The sequence below is a fragment of the Pogona vitticeps genome, chromosome 2, assembly GCF_051106095.1.
Source record: "Pogona vitticeps strain Pit_001003342236 chromosome 2, PviZW2.1, whole genome shotgun sequence".
NCBI classification, from domain to species: Eukaryota; Metazoa; Chordata; class Lepidosauria; order Squamata; family Agamidae; genus Pogona; species Pogona vitticeps.
Window position 1 is genome coordinate 298,100,369 of NC_135784.1, and position 21,106 is coordinate 298,121,474.

Here is a 21,106-nt window from a genome sequence, read left to right on the forward strand (position 1 = left end):
TTGTGAGCAGAGTCTTCACTGCAATTTAAAACTGTGCCACAAGGCTCCTTGTTAAACAATATTCCCAAGTGTGTGTGTGTGTGTGTGCGTCTCTCTCTCTCTCTCTCTCTCTCTCTCTCTCTCTCTCTCTCTCTCTCTCTCTCTCTCTGTGTGTGTGTGTGTGTGTGTGTGTGTGTGAGAGAGAGAGAGAGAGAGAGAGAGAAATTTGGAAGTTGTCCAATGACAGTGGTCTAAAATGTCTCTACTTTTGTGTGCATTCAGCAACTATTTTTGTGTGCACTCAGAACTTGACTCTGGACTAAAATGTACCTGTTTGGGTGAGGTTCGTAATACTAATGATTTTTTTTTTTTTAAAAAAGGGATTTAAAAACATGTCAGTGAAAAGTACCGCACCAGCCTCTTTCTCAGCATCCAGTGCATTGTTGAAAGCTCAACTTTTTTTTTTAAAGGTTGGGGAAAGGATGACAGGGGGAGGCATGACAGCCTAACCCTCACTTGAGCCCTGCAGCCCGAGAGCAGCTACAAGGAATGTCCTGTATTCCATTCCAGTATGAAGGCACATTTAGTGGCTCTTGAGAGGCCACTCCTTGACCCACGTGGGAGGATCTTTTCCAACTTCTTGAACCGTGGTTAATGAAACCAGGAATAAGCAACTACTTTATGCAGTCTTCTTTACTATACAGCTTAGTTTCAGCACTCCTGATGTGCAATAAACCTGTTTTTTTAAATGTACCATCAAATCACTTCTGAGTTATGAAGATCTTTGGAATTAATAACCTCCAGAAGGTTCTGTCATTTACAGCCTGGTTCAGGTCTTGGAAATGCCTTTCTTTATTAACTCGTTCCATCCCATCCATTTCCTCAACATAGCTGACTCAAGGAAATTTGATTCGATCTCAACCAGATAACAAGTCAGGATTAGAGATGGGCACAAATGGAACCACGAACTGAAAAAACCCACAAACTGGGCTGATTCGTGGTTTGGTTTGTGCATCCTGTTTTGCTGAAATGAAACGAAGAGCGGAACTTTTTTTTTCCTGTCCACTTCTTTGTTTCAGCAAAACTGATGACCCAGAGGATGGACCCTGTAACTGTTTGTGGGACCATGTATGTTGTAGAAGGGCTCCAAATGGTGGAGGTTTACAAATCTGATACAGACACCCAGAGAGGAGGTAAAAAGGGCACTTCTTAATAAGGAGGGGTTAGAGGGAAAGACTGTAGAGAAGGAATGAGTAGGACAGTTGGAGAGGGGAGTAAGTGATCTGAGGGAAACTGAAGAATCTATAGAACGGAGAGCTGGGAATAAGATTAATCTAGAGCTGGCTGGATAGGTATCCAGCTGCAGAGCCAAAGATTGGGAGTTTGATTCTCCAGTGAGTAGAACCAGCCTGTGTGGCCTTAAGCAAAGCTGGACAGTCTGAGGGCAACCCTGGAGGAAGGGAATCGTAAACCACTTCTACCTAGAAGACCCTGGAAAGGGTTGCCATAAGTCAAAACCAAACCAAGCCCTCTTGCTGAGGAATGAGAGAGAGAGAGAGAGAGATGGGGAAGAAGATGGGGAAGAAGGAGCAATGGCTGGCAGGGGGGAAGCAAATCAGTTCTGGTGGGAAGGAAGGATCATGACCCTAAAAGCCAGAAGGAGAGAAAGATTCCTTCAGACAGGAGTTGCCCTGCCTGTCCTTAGTGTGGGCATATTATCTATCCCTCTGCCAACTGACCACAGAAAGAGTGGATTCCTCTCTGTCAAGGGGTCACTCCAACCCTCAGAATGTTTCTGCCCTAGAGAAGGTATCTGGTGTGGGAAAGAGGGCTACTCGAGTGAAAGGAATTAGGAGAGTCTCAGAGCATGGTTGGGAAATCAGGGGACCAGAAGGAGTCATTGGGATTCGCAGTAGTTCCAATGTTCTTCCCTGTTCCACTGCACCTGTTTCAATAAATCCGGTTGAAGATTTAGCAAAACCTGAACCACATGATTCTTCAAGAATGGAGAAAGGAACCCCTCAAGAGTTTGCTGGGGCTGTGGGACAAGGGAGTCACAATCCCATTTCTGAGAACATAAAAATCCAGCTTCTCTCCCACTAATGTCCTGCAGAGAGTCTGAAGTTGAGGTGACCAACATGCAGCCTTCCAGAAATTACTGTATGATAACTATTTATTGATTGATTGATTGATTGATTGATTGATTGATTGATTGATTGATTGATTTGATTTGATTTGATTTGATTTGATTTGATTTGATTTGATTTGATTTTTACCCCGCCCCTCTAGACCAATGGTCCCCAACCTTTGGCCTCCAGATGTTCTTGGACTTCATCTCCCAGAAATCCTGGCTAGCAGAGGTGGCGGCGAAGGCTTCTGGGAGTTGTAGTTCAACAACATCGGGAGGCCCAACATTGAGGACCACTGCTCTAGACCATGTCTATCATCAGCAACTAGTCATCATAGGCAATGGTGTGGAATGATGGGGAGTTACAATCCCAAAATACCTGGTAGACATGTTCGTTGACTGATCTTGTTTTAAAGAGGCATACTTCCAAAAGAAGAGAAAACTATGACAACACAAAGCAAACATGGGTTCACTGACTGACATAAAACAGCAACCAGTCTCTGGACTTAAATCCAAGAGAAACATGCCTGGCAATTTCCAACTGGCCAAGAATTTTTTGGACTTTACATCCAAGAACAAAGTGCCTACAAAATCCATCATACCACACACATGTTTGAATTTTGCGTTCTTCACACTGGTACAAACCTGATGAAGTGGTGTTTTACTCCACCAAAGCTGTATGATGATTTTTGTTTGTTTCTTTATTTGGACCACATGGCGAAACCTTACTTTGATAGAATCTAGCTTCCATATGTTTTCCTTAGGCTAAAATCTACATTAAAAGCCTGTGCAGGGAAGGGGAGGGGGATCAACTCAGGAAAATGAATACATTGATTCCCTATCGCTTGTCTGACTGCTTTTTCTCTCTTTCAGATCCAGTTCCTCCTAGAAAGCAAATGACTTTTGCCCCCTAAAGTTCAATTTGCACTTCAAAGGTGTCTGTCACACCTACTGACAATCTAGTGTGATTACACAAGACAAATGGAAGAGGTGAAGGGAGGATGTGTGTAGAAATGCAAGTGAATGGGCATAAGATATAATGATTCAAAACCCCAGCTCCCTTCCCTCCTACACATGCTTAGTGTAATTTTTATTTTAAAAGTGATTTAATGTCAGATATGGTTTTGGAGCATTTTCGTTTAAAGCAGAACAAAACAGTAATATTTTTGGAGAATATTCACGTAGTGCAAAAAGCCATCTCAGTTAGTTGTTTTCCAATTTTTGGCGCACACCAAGAACTACCTGCTATACTAATCACATTTAGATATTCTATTCAGTGCTTACAAAAGCTGCATACGACTTTACTTTCACACCAGCTGGATGAAACTCACTGTTCAATGCATTCTTCCATTTTTTGCTACTGTCTGGCCAAACTCCTGTTGTATAGTTACACCTGAGAAAGGTAAACCACATACAAGAATATGCAGCAGCTTCTCAGTGGCCAGTAATAATTCCCATTTGGATTCCAAGCCCTGCCCACTGCCGCAGGCCTCAAAAACTCATCAAAGCTACCAACATGAATTTGACCCAACTCTGGGAGGCAGTGGAAGACAGGAGGGCGTGCCGTGCTCTGGTCCATGGGGTCCCGAAGAGTCGGACACGACTTAACAACTAAATAACAATGAATTGAGCAGGGGGTTGGACTCCATGGCCTTGTAGGCCTGTTCCAACTCAATTATTCTATGATTCTATTATTCTGTGAAAGACCACATGTTCTCTATCCATATAAAGCCATGTTAAGCGGTTTAGTGCATCATGAGTTGTAGATGTCGATACGAAGGCTTTTGTCTCTTGATATAATTCCTATTAGTTTAATCATTAATCGACCACTGGAAGAGGCAGGAATATTTTGTTTCCTAAGCTAAATGCTGCTATCTGTCTTCCCCTTACTGGCTCCCCTTCAATTCCTAGATCTCTGTTTCAAAAAAGTATATGTAATTCGCTATTGGGTAGTTGATGTCTGAGTATTAGTTACCGGCCTGGAATAGCTGCTGGATTTTGCTTTCTGTTCCTAATGAAAACATATTGTACTCATCATCCATGCATTCTGAGATGAGCAGGCTGAAGGGCTAACACACACATTATGGAAGAGGCATATCCAAGCTGAGAAGACACATCCCTGTCATTGAACACGCTCATTCCGGAATGATAAAGATGTCTGCTATTCTTGAATAACTAGAGGCAGTGCATCAAAGACACTTGTGTGGACAGTAATATCTGTATGACTAATGTGTTACGAATAACTAATAGAATCAGGTCCCAAAATATCTATTTTTAAAAGTGATTGTATACAGTTCTTTCTGCTTTTTTTAAAATAAAAAAACACCTTGTATTTATATTATGTCATTCAAATGCTCGTCCTTCTCCTAATGCAATTTTAAAACTTCCTAATACGATTATATTATTCATTGTATCCTATTAGTGAAAACAAAATTACTTGTATGATCCTATTAGGGCATGACAGAAAGCTGCTGACATGATGGAAGGTTCCTAGTATTCTTCTCTCTGGATACATGATGCCATTTTTCTTTATTACTACTGACATATATAGCCTATCATAACATGTTCACTAGCAGGGGTGTGTTGTGCTTTGGGTGAAACAAAAGAAAGACAGTTAATTTCTCCAGTGAGAGTCAGCAAAACCCCGCCTTACCCTGTGTGAGTGCAATCCAAGTGAAATGTGGAAACACCTTGAAATGAAAAGATACCTCTCTTCTTAGTGGAAGTAAATATACTTCATTGGGTAGGGCCAGATTCATAGCAAAGTTTGAACTAGATTTACTTAAGATTTCAGAAAGCCACAGTGTTTTATATAAAGATGTTGTCTTGCTCATACTTCTGGGATCAGTGATAGGATCTCCTGAAGAAGGGGCACATAATGTTCACCCCATTGATAGCGTTCCCTCACATTATCAGCAATCATCCACATCCCTGTTCACTAAGGTACCAATAAAGGACACCCTGACACTCATCCAGCAGATTTTTCCAGAAGACATCAAGGCCTTCTTCCAACACTTCCTAACGACCATCTATTTCCAGTGGGATAATGAATTCTATGAACAGACAGATGGAGTGGCCATGGGCAGCCCCCTCAGCCCAGTTATAGCAAGCTTCTACATGGAGCACTTTGAAAAACTTGCCCTGGTTCGGCACCCCTTGCACCCACGGTCTGGTTCCGATATGTGGATGACACCTTTGCAATCCTGGAGTCACGGTGAAGAAAAATGGAAAGAATTTCTCAAGCATCTCAACAGCATCCACCCAAATATACAATTCACCATGGAAAAAGAAATAGAGGGCCAACTCCCATTCTTAGATGTCATGGTCCTACGCAAAACTGGGACACAAGGTCTACAGAAAGCCCACCCACACAGACCGGTACCTACACAAAAACTCCAATCACCACCCACAGCAAAAAAGAGGCATAATCAAAACACTGGTAGACCGTGCAACTTGGAACTGTGAAGCTCAGTTTCTCAGCACTGAACTCAACCATCTGAATTGGGCCCTACAGGCAAATGGCTGCTCCAAAAATGAAATCACAAGAGCCATCAAACCAAGAAAACAACACCAAACTGAAGAAGAAAAACAGCCACCCACAAATAAAGTATTTCTGCCATACATCAAAGGGGTCACGGACTGCATGGGGAAACTTTTGAAAAAACACAACCTACAAACAGTATTCAAGCCCATCACAAAAATACAACGAATGTTACAGTCAGCAAAGGACAAAAGGGACCCCCTCACCACTGCAGGAGTATACCGGATACCTTGCAGTTGTGGCCAGGTGTATATTGGAACCACAAAACGAAGCATCCACACCAGAATCAAAGAACATGAGAGACACTGCAGACTAAAACAACCAGAAAAATCTGCAGTAGCTGAACATGCCCTAAAACAAACTGGACATGAAATTCTATTTCAAAATACTGAAATACTGGGCAACACCAGCAATCATTACGTCAGACTGCACAGGGAAGCCATTGAAATCCACAAGCAGCAGCAGAACTTCAACAAAAAAGAGGAAAGTGTGAAGCTCAACAAAACTTGACTCCCAGCTCCCCAAAATACAGTGTGCAAAAGGTCAACGAACTCTACCCAGCTACAAGGACAGGGGATCACTACACACAAAAGACGAGCTAATGACACCCATCAACCACAGTGACAGATAATCTCTTCTCCTTAGCACAACAATACACCCACAACAAGACACACTAATCACCCATCTACAGAAAAAGACAAAAGCCTATCTCACAGCCATAAATACTCCTCTCCCAAACCAACTACACCAGAGCACAGAGTGCTGTCCTCTGAAGATGCCGGCCACAGAGACTGGCGAAACAACAACCATTAGATCCTGGCCGTGAAAGCCTTCACGAATACAAATTATCCACATCATAGTTCCGTCACATCTTATCTTTTGCAGCACACTTTACATGATTTCTGGAGGCAAAAATATTGAAACTGAAGCTGTCCTACTTTGGAGACATCATGAGAAAACAAGATTCCCTGGAAAAGACAATAATGTTGGGAAAGGTCAAAGATGGCAAGTAAAGAGGAAATACAGAAGATCAAATATGAGATGGATTAATTCTCTAAAGAGAGCAGAGGCTTCAGTTTACAAGAATTGAGCTGGGCTGTTGAGGACAGGCATTCTGGAGATCTCTCATCATATGTCAGAACAGAACAGGCAGCAGGTAACAACAGCTGCCCTGATGTGATCATGTAAGTACAGTGGTGCCTCGCAAGACAATGTTAAATCATTCCGCAAAAATTGCTGTTTTGCGAAAACATCATCTCGCAAAATGCGGTTTCCCATTGTAATGCATTGAAATCCGTTTAATGCGTTCCAATGGGGAAAATAGTCGCCGCCTTGTGAAAATCGGCCATAGGGGAAACCCATTTGCGAAGCGCGGACCAGCCGTCAAAATCGCTGTCTTGCGAAAATCGGTCCCTATAAAAACCATTTTGCGAGTCGCAGACCTAGCTGTCAAAATCGTCGTCTTGCGAAAAACAGTCCCGGAAAAAAAGTCTTGCAAAGCACGGACCGAAACATCGTCCAGCGGAAATTGCCCATAGGGAAAACCATTTTGCGAAGCGTTATAGCGATCGCAAAAACTCATTGTCTTGTGAATAAACCGTTTTGCGAGGTAATCGTCTAGTGAGGCACCACTGTAAATACAAATGTGGCTCTGGAATCAATGAGATTTACATAAGTTTTAACTTATTGTGCAGCAGTTGATTCATGGGATTTACCCTAGAGGGGATTACCAGGTGTATTTTGGCCATAGATTTCAGGAAAAGGCTTCCAAATATCCCCCTCCCCGCAATCTGTACAAAGCTGTTGTCTTATGCTACATGCTCAAATGATGAAAGTGTTGTGCAGTCTTCGATTCAATGAATAACCAGAAGTGAACATTTATCTTTTGCTGTTTCTCAACCTCTTTTAGCCACAACAAAGGTAAATAGTGGTCCATTTTCTTTCATCAGTAGTTAATTTCCAAGAAAAGAAATGTGCAAAATTTTAAAAGCACATAGGCATCCATGCTCAGGAGCATGAACTCACTTGATATTCAAGAGCTGCTTTAAAAAAAGTTGTGTTGCTACACAAGTTCGCTGCATTTAGGTCTTTTCTGAGTGCCAATTCCTTCCTTGAGAATTGCTTTGACACTTTCCAATGCTGCAGTTATCTCTATGTGGCCTGTCATTGTTTCCATCCTCTTATCCAGCCGGACCAGGCTGGTGGTGGCCATAATCCCAATTGCATTCTCCAGGTTGGAAAGGGAAGCTGGTATGGCATCCAGTCTGGAGTGGTCTCTTCTCTTTTTTAATGTCCTCAAAGGCTTGAACTGAATTTTGGAGCCAGCCTTGTCGCAGGAAGTTGGAACTTGGATGGTTTCCTCTGAAGCCGGCATCTGATGTTATGCTTGGACAGTGTCCACCTTTCCATTTTTGTCTTTCGCTTTGGACACACTCAATTAGCTCTCCCGGTGTCAGGTACAGCATCTAGGAATTATGTAAATAAGTACAGATGAAAGTCCCTACAGAGAGAGAGAGAACTCCATGCACTGTTGTTTCCAGATTCTTCTAAACTCATGCTGCATGATGTAAAATCAGAATCCAGATTGATTTTTTTTTTTAAGTGGGGAAAGGGGAGAATAAACTTCTCAAACAACCCCGAAACCCTGCAGATGTAATTTCAAAGCCAGTTTCACCCTGGTTTTAATCCGTTTCCTGCCACAGCCTAAATCTTGGCACAGATACCTGCCAGGAGAGTTGGCTGCCAAGGGAAGAGGTTTTCACAGCAGAAAATTACTGCAATCTCCTTTCCACCGTGGGTATGGAGGAACTGTGCTTGAAGGATTAGGACTATGATTATGAAACGGCATCTACTGCCAGAGGCAGCCCAAACATTCAATGATGTGCTTGGCCAGGAAGCAGCTCATGCCAAGTTGGGGTTTGGGCATAACGCCTTCCCGTCCCTTTTAGTCCGGCTGGCTGCGTACCTGGGAAGTGCTTGCTGAAAGTTAAAAGGACCTCTTGCTGTTTCAGCTTGAAGATGTCTAAGTTCTGAAATCAGTTTTTAAAAAGCAGGGTGAAGGTGGGATGGGATTGCTGTTACGAACCGGCATGGCGAAATCTGGATGTTTATCTGTTGATTTGGCACATGACCCCCGTGATGAAGAAGGAGGTTGTACAAAAAGTAAATAGGCCTCTTGTCATGTTTTAAGGCTTTTCTTCTGACAGTTATCAGTTGAGCAGCTTGAGGTGGCACCGGCTGCTGAGTTCTGGGAGACGTAATCCAAAGAAATAACTTTTCTCTTTTTTTGGGACGAGGATCACGCAGCTGTTGTTGTTGCTGCTCCTCCTCTTCCTCCTCCAGCCAACTTCCACCAATTTAAAACGTAAGTACAAATAATAATATATACACAAGCATGGGGCTAGCTGAACAGACACAATGTTAGCAGATTAAAAAGTACAGATACAAATATATACGTTCTCCAAAATGCTGGGTTGAAAACAAAATACAAAAAGATTAAAATATAATTTCAATATTAAAAACCAAGTCATTTCATGTGGGTCTTCAGATGGGGTATGAGGTATTCCCACGACCTAAAAGCTTATTACAACCACTGGCCTTTGAACATATACATATACATTAAAATGATATAGCAATAATAAGGTTGTAATATATTCACAAAGGCTTTCACAGCCGGGATCTAATGGTTGTTGTGGGTTTTTCGGGTTCTTTGGCCATATTCTGAAGGTTGTTCTTCCTAACGTTTCGCCAGTCTCTGTGGCCGGCATCTTCGGAGGTGCTGTCCTCTGAAGATGCCAGCCACAGAGACTGGCGAAATGTTAGGAAGAACAACCTTCAGAACACGGCCAAAGAACCCGAAAAACCCACAACAACCAATAAGGTTATACATCTGATTATATAAACTTTAATCAGCTTTATATCCTATACCGTAGCTCTATTCTATTCTATCCTATTCTATCCTTATAATTTAGCTAGTTATCCCTTAGTTTTATCACCGTATTTCCTCCTTCATCTTTTGAAAACTTGAAGTTTGTAATACATGGCTGAAGATCTAGAGTAGAATCTGCTTGTATACTTTAGCCCAACAGTAATGCATGGTCCACATCTTAATGCAGAATGCTGGGCAATTAACCTTTTGGAAAGGCCAACTAGGGCAAAGCATTACATACATACATACATGTATGTGTCATGACACCCAGAGCAGCGCCCTGCTTTTAGCCAATCAGGAAAATATGAGCTAAACCAAAAGTGAACTTTTATCATATTTGCAATTTATAAACATTCATTTATGTGAAAGAAGGAATCCCCCTTCCATTCCCTTTAAGGGATATTGTCAAATGGGGCACTTCACCCATTATTTTGGGATGAGATTTGCACACACATCTGAACTCTCCAACCATGAATGGGGGTGGGGTCCTAAGGAGAATTTCTTTCTCTCTATGGAGTGGTTAATATTTTGGGAAGACGGGTGAGATACAGACATTTGGTTTTGTCCCTGGCAATTGTGCTTATTTAAGATTGCTTACTCCACCACCACCACCTTGCTTTTGCCTTTCTGTTTGCAAAGCCCACTTAACGACTCTCTTCCTTGGTCACATTAGAATACAGGCAGAAACAGAGATCTAGAGAAATCTTTTAGTTTGTGGCAAATGACGTTTTCCCCATAACTTAAGACCATCCAAAGGAAAGGCCGGTTACCACCCTTCCAAAAATATTGCAGTTCTAGAAATTGAGTCCATTGTCATCTTCCTTAAAAGCTTTATTCTCTGTTTTTGCTGATGAATTAAAATTTTGTCTTTTTTAAAAAAAAATTAGTCAAGTGTCAGATAGTCTCTTCTGTGCTAATATTTAATGATGCCATTCTGCAATAACAATGTGTTAAGACACACACTGAAGCCAGCCTACTCTGTTTCACTTTGGTCTGCCTGGAGGACTGGCACTTGAATCTTACAGATGAAAGGCTAATACTTTTATCCTTTAAACTCCTCAGTCAGCCCCTGAAACTAAAGGACTTAAGAAAAGGAGAATAATTGCTGCTTTGCAGGGTAAGAATAGAACAATGGTGTTTCCTTTCCTGCTCAAGTTCTCTCTCTTTTTTTGCATCTGTCTTCATATTCATTTCTTTGTATGGACAAATTAAATAAAGCCACCAAAAGTATTCTGTACAATGTATAGTCTGATCTCTCTCTTGTCCCAGTCTCTCTTTCTTTAACATTTCTTTGCAAAGAAAGGAGTTAATTCCCAGGTGGTCATCCCCTTGATATCCCAAACCTTAGGAAGCAAAACAACGTAGTTGAAGAAAATGTATGGGTATATGTTTGTGGGTGAAAATGCTTTTTTTGCTGCTGGATTTTCTTCATGCACAGTTATCATGGGAAACTCCTGATACCAAGGTTTAACTATTGGCCCATCTAAGGGCCAAAGTATACATTATAGATAGGGCATGAACACAGTGGTAGACCTACTTTTTGAGGGGCCCTGAAGCTTGAACTGTTATGGGAGCCCCTTCAAAACCAGCAGTGAAGTTTGGGTAACCACTGTTATCTTCTTCATTGGGTTGTGCTATTACAGATCATCACAATTTTTTTACAGGTGTGTGGACTAAAGTCGCTTCTGAGGGCTCCTCCAGGATTAGGGTCCCTGAAGCTTAGTCTTCATTCATTTCCTAGTCGATCTGCCCTTGCATTCACAAAAATTTAGCTATCATCAGAAATTTATCTAAGCTAATGAAAATATCTAATTGTCACAACGGGTCTTGATTTGCATTGCAATTGTTTCTCCATAGATGAACACAGGCTTGCTTTGGAAGTGCAATGGATCAATCAACATAGTCTGCTGGAACTTCGTTTTCCCCCTCTAATAACAAGCCATGTGTAACATCTAGTTGTACTGATCAAGGACTGATGGTACAGATTCTCTCCCTACTGCCACTATCTGCTCCTTTTAACTAGAGGTCCTGGGATATAATTTAATTTGGGAACTAGTACAGTATTAGCAAAATGTGACAAAAAGCATATTTTCTGATCCATGATACCATTTGGATCCTGCTTCACTCATAGCAATTCTGTCATGTGTTAATGGCATTTTAGATCTCCAGGGATCCATGAAATATCCCTCAAAATGCTTCACCCTTTGTTGTCAAAGTAGAACTTTCCAACAGCCTTATAAGATACAGAAGAAGGTTATCCTCACATGGCAGACGTGGAAATCTGGGTAAAATACAGCACTGTGTCTCTGGAAAACCAAGGAATTTATCACTTAAACTAAAGCCTTCCCAACTCATCTCTTATGCTTCTAATTACTGCACAACAAAAGATTACTTAATTATTAATAACATAACTATTCATCTCTTGGTTGATGTCTGATGAGCTCGAAGTGGCATACATGGCTCTCCTCCTTCCCAGTTGATCCTCATTAGAATGCCATGGAGTACTAGAGTTGGGCCGGTCTTCTCCAATGAGAGGAATCATCTACCTGCAACAATATGGAGTCACTGGACTATTCTATGATATAAAAGAATATCAAGTACACATGTTATCCAGACAAAATTGCACCTTCTCCTGCAGCCCAGGATTCTAAGTGACACTGTTTTATTTCTTTTCATTACTGAATCTAATCCACTACACTTTATTGCCACTATCTGCCTGCCTGCCTTTTTGTTGTTGTTTAGTCATTTAGTCGTGTCCGACTCTTCGTGACCCCATGGACCAGAGCACGCCAGGCCCTCCTGTCTTCCACTGCCACTGGAGTCGGGTCAAATTCATGTTGGTCGCTTCAGTGACCCTGTCCCACCATCACGTCCTCTGTCGTCCCCTTCTCCTCTTGCGCTCACACTTTCCCAACATCAAGGTCTTTTCCAGGGAGTCTTCTCTTCTCATGAGATGGCCAAAGTATTGGAGCCACTGCTTCAGGATCTGTCCTTCCAGTGAGCACTCGGGGTTGATTTGCTTCAGAATGGATAGGTTTGTTCTCCTTGCAGTCCAGGGGACTCTCAAGAGTCTCCTCCAGCACCACAATTCAAAAGCATCAATTTTTCGGCGGTCAGCTCTCACTTCCATACTTCACTACTGGAAAAACCATAGCTTTGACTATTCGGACCTTTGTCGGCAAGGTGAGGTCTCTGCTTTTTAAGAGGCTGTCTAGGTTTGTCATCGCTTTCCTCCCAAGAAGCAGGTGTCTCTTAATTTCGTGCCTGCTGTCCCCATCTGCAGTGATCATGAGCCCAAGAAAGTAAAATCTGTCACTGCCTCCATATCTTCCCCTTCTATTTGCCAGGAAGTGGCCATTATCTTAGTTTTTTTGATGTTGAGCTTCAAACTATTTTTTGCACTCTCCTCTTTCACCTTCATTAAGAGGTTCCTTAATTCCTCCTCACTTTCTGCCATCAGTGTGGTATCATCTGCATATCTGAGATTGTTGATACAGTGGTGCCTCGCTTAGCGATCGCTCCGTTGAGCGATGAAATCGTGTAGCGATGGAGTTTAAGTGATCACAAAAGCGATCGCTTAGCTATGGTCCCTATGGGGAAAATTCGCTTTGCGATGATCGTGGGGAAGCAATCATTGCAAAGCCCCCATTTTCGGCCGCTGATCGACGGTTTCAAAATGGCCACCGGGTAAACAAAATGGCCACCCGCTGTGTGTCCTCACTTCAGAGGCACTGAAAATGGCCGCCCCTATGGAGGATTTTCGCTTAAGGTTAGTTTTGAAGCCCATAGGAACACATTAATGGCGTTTTAATGTGTTTCTATGGGCTTTTAAATTCTGTTTAGTGATGAAATCGCTTAGCAACATTTTTTCCTGCACGGATTAACATCGCTAAGCGAGGCACCACTGTATTTCTTCCAGCAATCTTAATTCCGGTTTGGGATTCCTCCAGTCCTGCCTTTCACATTATGTATTTTGCATATAAGTTAAATAAGCAGGGGAACAATATACAGCCTTGTCGTACTCCTTTACCAATTTGGGCCAAACAGTTCCATATCCAGTTCTAACTGTTGCTTCTTGTCCCACATATAAATTTCTCAGGAGCTAGATAAGGTGGTCAGGCACTCCCATTTCTTTAAGGACTTGCCATAGTTGTGGTCCACACAGTCAAAGGCTTTTGCGTAGTCAATGAAGTAGAAGTAGATGTTTTTCTGGAACTCTCTGTCTTTTTCAATAATCCACCGCATGTTAGCAATTTGCCTGCCTTTTACTTATGTTTTATTTAAATTCAACCATTCTCCCAATAAAAGAAGAATCAAAGATTCAAGACTGTTAAAAGAAGATTTAAAAGATATTTGTACTGGTACAAAAAAATATTAAATAGTAATTCACCATAATCTCATATTAGAACTAATGAATGAAAAAAAGAATGACTTAAAAGGATGAGAAAAAAAACACAGAGGAATTTTCCCGGACAGGTTTCTGAAGAAAGCCAGGTTTTGTAGTTCATTTCTCATTGATCAATAGGAATCTCAATGACTGTTTCACTGAGAATATTACTTAGAAACTATTGCTGTGCATCTGGGAAGCTGCCTGGTCAGCAGAATTCTATCCCCACATGTTCAGAAGAGAGCATCATTTCACATTCCAAGCATTTCGCATTCCAAGTCTGAGAAGATCTTTCTAGAAAGCTGTGCTTGACTCAGAAGGCATGGGAGGATCAGAAGTCAAGAAAACGTGTATTCTGAATTCAGTGACTTTAAGCAAGAGGAATGTTCCTGGTTAGAGATGGGCATGAACTGCAGTTTGGCTGTTTGGCCTGGTTCGGCATGGCACCTGCAGAGGTGTTCCATGGGCGCTGGGTGCCTCCTTCCCCTGCCTCCTTGGGCAATCACCCACTCACCATCGGTAGTGTGGGATTCCCTCTTCTGCATCCTTGGGTGATCACCCATTCAGATGAGGAGGCTGAGCAGGGAATCCCACGCTGCTCCCCAGCGAGTGGAGGATTTCCCAGAAAAGGCAGAGAAGAGAACATGGCCTTCAGAGCAATGTCTCACTGGCCTGGCTGGTTGTGGCTGATGGATGCAGTTCTACAAAACATCTGGAGAGCACCAAGTAAAGGAAAACTGGTCCAAATCCCGTACCACTGGATCCTGATGGGAGGCTGCCAACATTTGCTCTTTTAAGACCTACCATTAAATAATGGCTTCTTGCTCCCTCCAGATTAGCTTCATGGCCCCCATAGCATCTCCTGGCCTTTGTTCCCATTTTTACCCGCAAAGGGATGGGGGCAAATATGCTCTATAGCTATGAACTCTTCCCATCTTTTACCCCCAAAGTTGTGGCATAAATATGTTCAGCTTGGGATTGGCTTTTCTGCAGTCAGCTGCATGCTCTCGACAAAAGGAACCTGTACGTAAGAAGCTGCACCTACTTTTTCTATCCTTCCTTGCACATTTGCTGCAAACCTCAAAGCATCTGCTGTTTTGTCAGTTGCACTTAGTTAAAACTGATTCACTCCTGCTGCATGCAGGGACTATTTAGGTAAGCTAACTAAAGAAAATTAGCTTGACTTCACCAGTGTTAGCTAGCCTGATTTGGCATAATTATACACGCTTTGTGACACGGGGAGTCACACGATGTAGGAATCTGGGGAATGAAATGTGTTTAGTAAATTAACATTAATTGTGAAGGGTGCAGATTTGATGGCATGTGCACACAAGCACGCACACACACACCTTTATAGCCTACACTGTTTCCACAGTTTGTTGTATAGGTTCCATACATGAAAGATCAAGCTGGTGAGAACAGCAGGGTGAACAGTCAGTTTCAAACACAACACAAATCTCTGCACTGCTGTTGACAAATCCCGTTGAGCGAGGCTGAGGTGGTGTTAATTTTTTGAAGGTAATCATTGAATACAAAATGTTTTCTCTATAAAATGTAGTTGGTTTGTGAATGACTAGGCATCCTTCAGTCTTGAGAGACTATGGTATCGTGCTCTGCATGGAGAACTTGGAACACCACTTAGTGTGGCTGAGAAAGCCAATTTGAGGGTGACAATCCCTTCCACACTGAAGACAAATACAATCTGTACCCTGTCTAGCTCCCTGATTTTGCTGCTTTCGGGACTGCCTCTTTGCCTCGGCCTGCTGGACAAGGGTCTCTTCAAATTTGGAGAGGCCGTGATGCACCACCTGCCTCCAGGCTGAACGCTCAGATATCAAGGTTTCCCATCTGTTGAAATCTATTTCCAAGGCCTTCAGATCCCGCTTGCAGATATCCTTGTATCGCAGCTGTGGTCTCCCTCTGGGGCGATTTCACTGCCCTAATTCTCCATACAGGAGATCTTTTGGAATCCGACCATGAGCCATTCTTACAACATGTCCAAGCCAATGTAGACGATGCTGTTTCAGCATGCTAAAAATTCCATTTTGATCTAGGACTACTCTATTTGGAACTTTGTCCTGCCAGGTGATACCAAAAATCCGTCCAAGACAACACATATGGAACATGTTCAGCTTCCTCTCGTGCCATGCACAAAGGGTCCAGGACTCACTGTAATACAGGAGTGTACTCAGGATACAGGCTCTATAAACCTGGATCTTGGTGTATGCTGTAATATGGCCACCTTAATAGAATCCACCCCATTTATGATGATGTCTGCTAGCTTAGAAAAGTGGCCTGGACCCAAATTCAGTGCCCAGTTAGAGTAGACCCATTGAATCAATTGTTGAATGCTGAGTCATCATGTATTTAAATTCCACAAAGTCTGTGGGGTCTACTTTAGCTAGGACTACAAAATGGATTTGGGCTCTGATGACTAGCCAACATAACAACCTCCAGGTAGAGAAGAAATTTATCTCTGAAGCCTAGAGAGAGATGAAAATATAGTCAGCTCTAGGTTCAAGGGGTTTCTGAATGAAATGTTTTGTCCAAGGCCCCTTTACCAATGGATTCATGAGGGTGCTTTGATGGACTTACAAGGAAGCACTGGGCAGGACCTGATACATACTATAAAGCTACGGACCACCATGTTAATTTCCCACAGCACCACAGAAAATTTCCCACAGAACATTTTAAGGTGTTCCAGGCACTGCTGACCAACTGCATCTGGGAGTTATGCTTTATAATTTACACAAGGCCTTGAGGTCACCTGTTTCCATACCAGCTGGCAAACTCATTTTAAATGAATCCACAAAAAAATAAAAAATACACAATGTGGCCCGGTATACAAAACTTTGTATGCTATGTTTTCCTATTGTAATCCATTTTATTATTATTTTCACAAATCCAAATATTCTCTGTGCACTTTTCCCTAATATAACAATCAATATGTGTCAAGTGGGTTCCAACCTACAGCGAACCTTTCCAGGGTTTTCTAGTTATAGAACAATCAGATGTGGTTATCCCGTCTCTCCTTCCGGTGACATTTAAGACCCCCAAGGCAGCTTATACAAGGCAACAAATTTGGCAGGGTACATAACCCCATCAGTACAGCTGGGTCTGACAGAACTTCTTCCTCCATTCCTGGATTCATAGATGAGGCCACAGATGGTTAGGCAGGAACAGGTTTTCTTACAATAGGAATAGGGGATACAAATAAATGGCTACTTTCCTTTCCCAGGATAGTGTTCACATCCCTTAAGTCAGTATCAGAGTCCTTTAGCCTTCCAGTTAACACCACTGGGAGAGAATTTTTGGTCCAGTCTTGCCTACTGCAGTTGCCAGTGCCAGCCTGAACCATGAGGCCTCAACAAGGAAGGTCAATATGCCCACAACAAGGGCAACAAGGGCAATTCCTTTCCCTCTTCTCCCTTTGACTCTTGGAGAGCTGGTGCTGGCATTCCTCCTGGTGTTGTCTGTCCCAGTGTCAAAAGCTAACTCACAGTCTGGATTGGCTGGGATGGTGTCTCTTTTCCCTTTGTTCTCCCCAATAAGGATGAGGAAGGGTCTGGGGTTGAGGTGGCTTCTCTGCTTCCTCTTTGGGCACCCACAGCTGTACAAGCACCCCAGTCCAGGGGTCTTCTTTATAAATGTATTCCCAGTGCCCAGGTGACTTGAATTCCTCAGGAGATCCTTCTCCACCTGTCAGATCTTCCAAGGTATCTCCCAAAGACCCTTCTTCTTCCACCTCCTCCACCACCAGGACTTCAGGCAACAGGTCCACAGTCTGTACCCCGTGCTCTATCTTCTTGCTCTCCAGTGCCTCCCTTATATGCCCCAGCTCCCAAGGGCCTTGTTCCCTGTCCAGGGGTTGCTTCTCCCTGCCTGGGCTTTTGCTTGGTTCTCCCCTTTCTGGCCCTCCATCTAGGTTCCCTGCTCCTCTGCTTGTCACAATTCCAGAGGGTTTCAACAAGCAACAGTCCAATAAACCAGCCCAATATCAGAAATCCAGAAGATGCAAAGCAGATACCAAAATGCCAAAGCCAAAACACAAACCATAATCAGCAGTCAGAGTCCAAAGCCAAAGGTCCAGAGAACAGGGTCCAGGATAAGCAGAAACATGGGTGCAAGCCAAAGTGTTGACTTGTTCCTTCCACAAGCTTGCAAGCCTCTGGGTGCAGATTTTCTAGCAACAGCAGTCATCTAAACACCTCATCCTGCTAAAACTCAGGACTGGTCAACCTGATGTTCCTATGGGAATCATTCATGCAGGCTTCGAATCTTTGTGTCATGAGTCCTTGCCGAAGCTTCTCCCTCACTCTGGCTACTGGGGGAGGAGAATCTGGTGGTGATTCATCTGCCTGCGATTCTGATTGCCCAGCATTCTCCTCAGCTGTAATTAAGCCCTCAGATTCCAGGTCTTCTTCGGCTGAACTCATGACACTGCTCCAGGTTCCTCTTGTGTGAATTCCCCAATAACTCTTCTGCTAGGTGAGCATCCCCAAAGTCTGCTGGGGAGCACACAGTATGAAATTCCTTAGATCCTTGGTGAAAGTGAGATAGCCTACCACTGTGCCACTGTCATCATCTTTACATATACAGATTTTTTAAAAATATTTGAGAACTTCACCATAACATTTAGAAAAGCTGCACAAGACTTAAATGTGCAATACTATTGAAATACATGGCTATATTGAAATGTGATTCTGAATTTCCATCACGCTGAAAAATCTTTCTCTTCGTCCGAATGTGTGTCCATTTTGGTGACTGTCCTGGCCCAGCAGGAACCAGCCAATCTCATCCTGGAAGACTGTAAACTAGCATCTGCTAGTTATAGTCTCAGGGCTGAACCTACCATTATTATTATTTTTTGTTTTGTCTTGTCCTGTTCTTTCTCCTGATAAAGGGACTCAATGCAGCTCACAGTGTTAAAGAAGTAGAATGAAAAACACAATAAATTATATGATTAAAAATAATTCATCTTTTTTTATTTGTTGTTGAAATAATAATAATAATAATTTATTGTCATTGTAAGTATATAATGTCTAGTGTGGTTGAGAAGGCCAATTCAAGAGTGACAAATCCCTTCCACACTGAAGACAAATACAATCTGTCCCCTGTCCAGCTCCCCAATTTTGCTGCTTTCGGGACTGCCTCTTTGCCTTGGCCTGCTGAAGAAATGCCTCTTCAAATTGGGAGATGCACTGCCTGCCTCCAGGCTGAACACTCAGAGGTCAAGGTTTCCCATCTGTTGAGGTCCATTCTTAAGGCCTTCAGATCCCGCTTGCAGAGCTCCTTGTATTGCAGCTGTAGTTTCCCTCTGAGGCAATTTCCCTGCACTAATTCCCCATACAGGAGATCTTTTGGAATCTGACCATCAGCCATTCTCACAACATGCCCGACACAGACATCACTGTTTCAGTAATGTATACATGCTAAAAGTTCCAGCTTGATCTAGGACTACTCTATTTGGAACTTTGTCCTGCCAAGTGTTACCAAAAATGCGTCAAAGACAATGCATATTGAACGTGTTTAGCTTCCTCACCTGCCATGAACAAAGGGTCCAGGACTCACTGCAGTACAGGAGTGTGCTCAGGACACAGGTTCTATAGATCTTGATCTATGCCGTCACCTTCTTATTAAGCCATACTCTCTTTCTGAGTCTAGAGAACATGGTAGCTGCTTTGCCGATACGTTTCTCCAGCTCGACATCTAGGGAGAGAGTGTCAGAGATCGTTGAGCCAAGGTACACAAAGTCATGAACAACCTCCAATTCTTGTGTGGAGATGGTGATAGAGGGAGGCGAGTCCACGCCCTGGCCCATGGCTTGTGTTTTCTTCAAGCTGATTGTTAATCCAAGGTCTTGGTAGGTCTTACTAAAACGATTCATAAGTTCTTGGAGCTCTTCAGGAGAGTGGGCAACAACAGCTGCATCATCGGTAAAGAGGAAGTCCTGCATGCATTTCAGCTGGACTTTGGTCTTTGCTCTCAATCTAGAGAGATTAAAGAGCTTTCCATCTGATCTAATCTGGAGATAGACACCTTCTGCTAGTACAGTTCCAAAGGCATGCTTCAGCATGACAACAAAAAATATCCCAAAAAGGGTTGGTGCAAGGACACAGCCCTGTTTCACTCCACTTCAGATGTCAAAGGGATCTGATGTTGAGCCATCAAAAACTACAGTGCCTTTCATTTCTTCATGAAAGGACCTGATGATGTTAAGGAGTTGAGGTGGACATCCAGTCTTGGGAAGTATTTTAAAAAGGCTGTCCCTGCTAACCAAGTCAAAGGTTTTTGTGAGATCTATGAAGGCCACAAAGAGTGGCTGTTGTTGTTTCCTACATTTCTCCTGCAACTGTCTGAGGGAAAATACCATGTCAGTGGTGAATCTATTTGCTCAAAATCCACACTGTGATTCTGGATAGATAGACTCTGTCTGCAAGCACCTGGAGTCTCTTCAGCACAACACGGGCAAGCAACTTCCCTACAATGCTGTGAAGAGAGATGCCATGGTAGTTATTGAAGTCACCCTAGTCTCCTATACAGGAAATGAAGGATGCAAACATTTTACAGTGTGACAATGTTTGCATCCTTCATGTCCTGTGGTACTGCACCTTCCCTCCAGCAAAGACAAAAGATTTCATACAGCTCAGTGGTAAAACTTTTAAAACTCAACTAAAAAACAGTATTCCAGGACTCCATTATGAAGAAGTGGATCTTGAGCTGTTAGCAGAAGGATAAAAGGGAGGGGTCCAGCCTGACCTCCCGAGGCAGAGCATGCCATCACCTGGGAGATGCCACAGAGATGGCCCTCTCCCATCAGCCATCTCTGCGGTGGCAAGGGATTGAGAGGAGAGCTTCCTCTGATGATATTGAGCACTGAGGAGGCTCATATGGGGATATGTTGTCCTTCAGGTAGCCTGGACTCAAGTCATGGGGCTTTGTAAGTAATGACCAGCAGTTTGAAGTGGGCCCGAAAACAGACTGGTAGCCAGTGCAGTAGTTGTACGCTATATGTTCCCCATAACTGTTCCCAGTCAGTAGTCTGGTTGTTACATTTTGAACCACCTGAAGTTTCTGAACGGTCTTCAAAGGCCGCTCCACACAGAGCCTCTTACAGTAATCCAAGCGGGATGTAATTAAGGC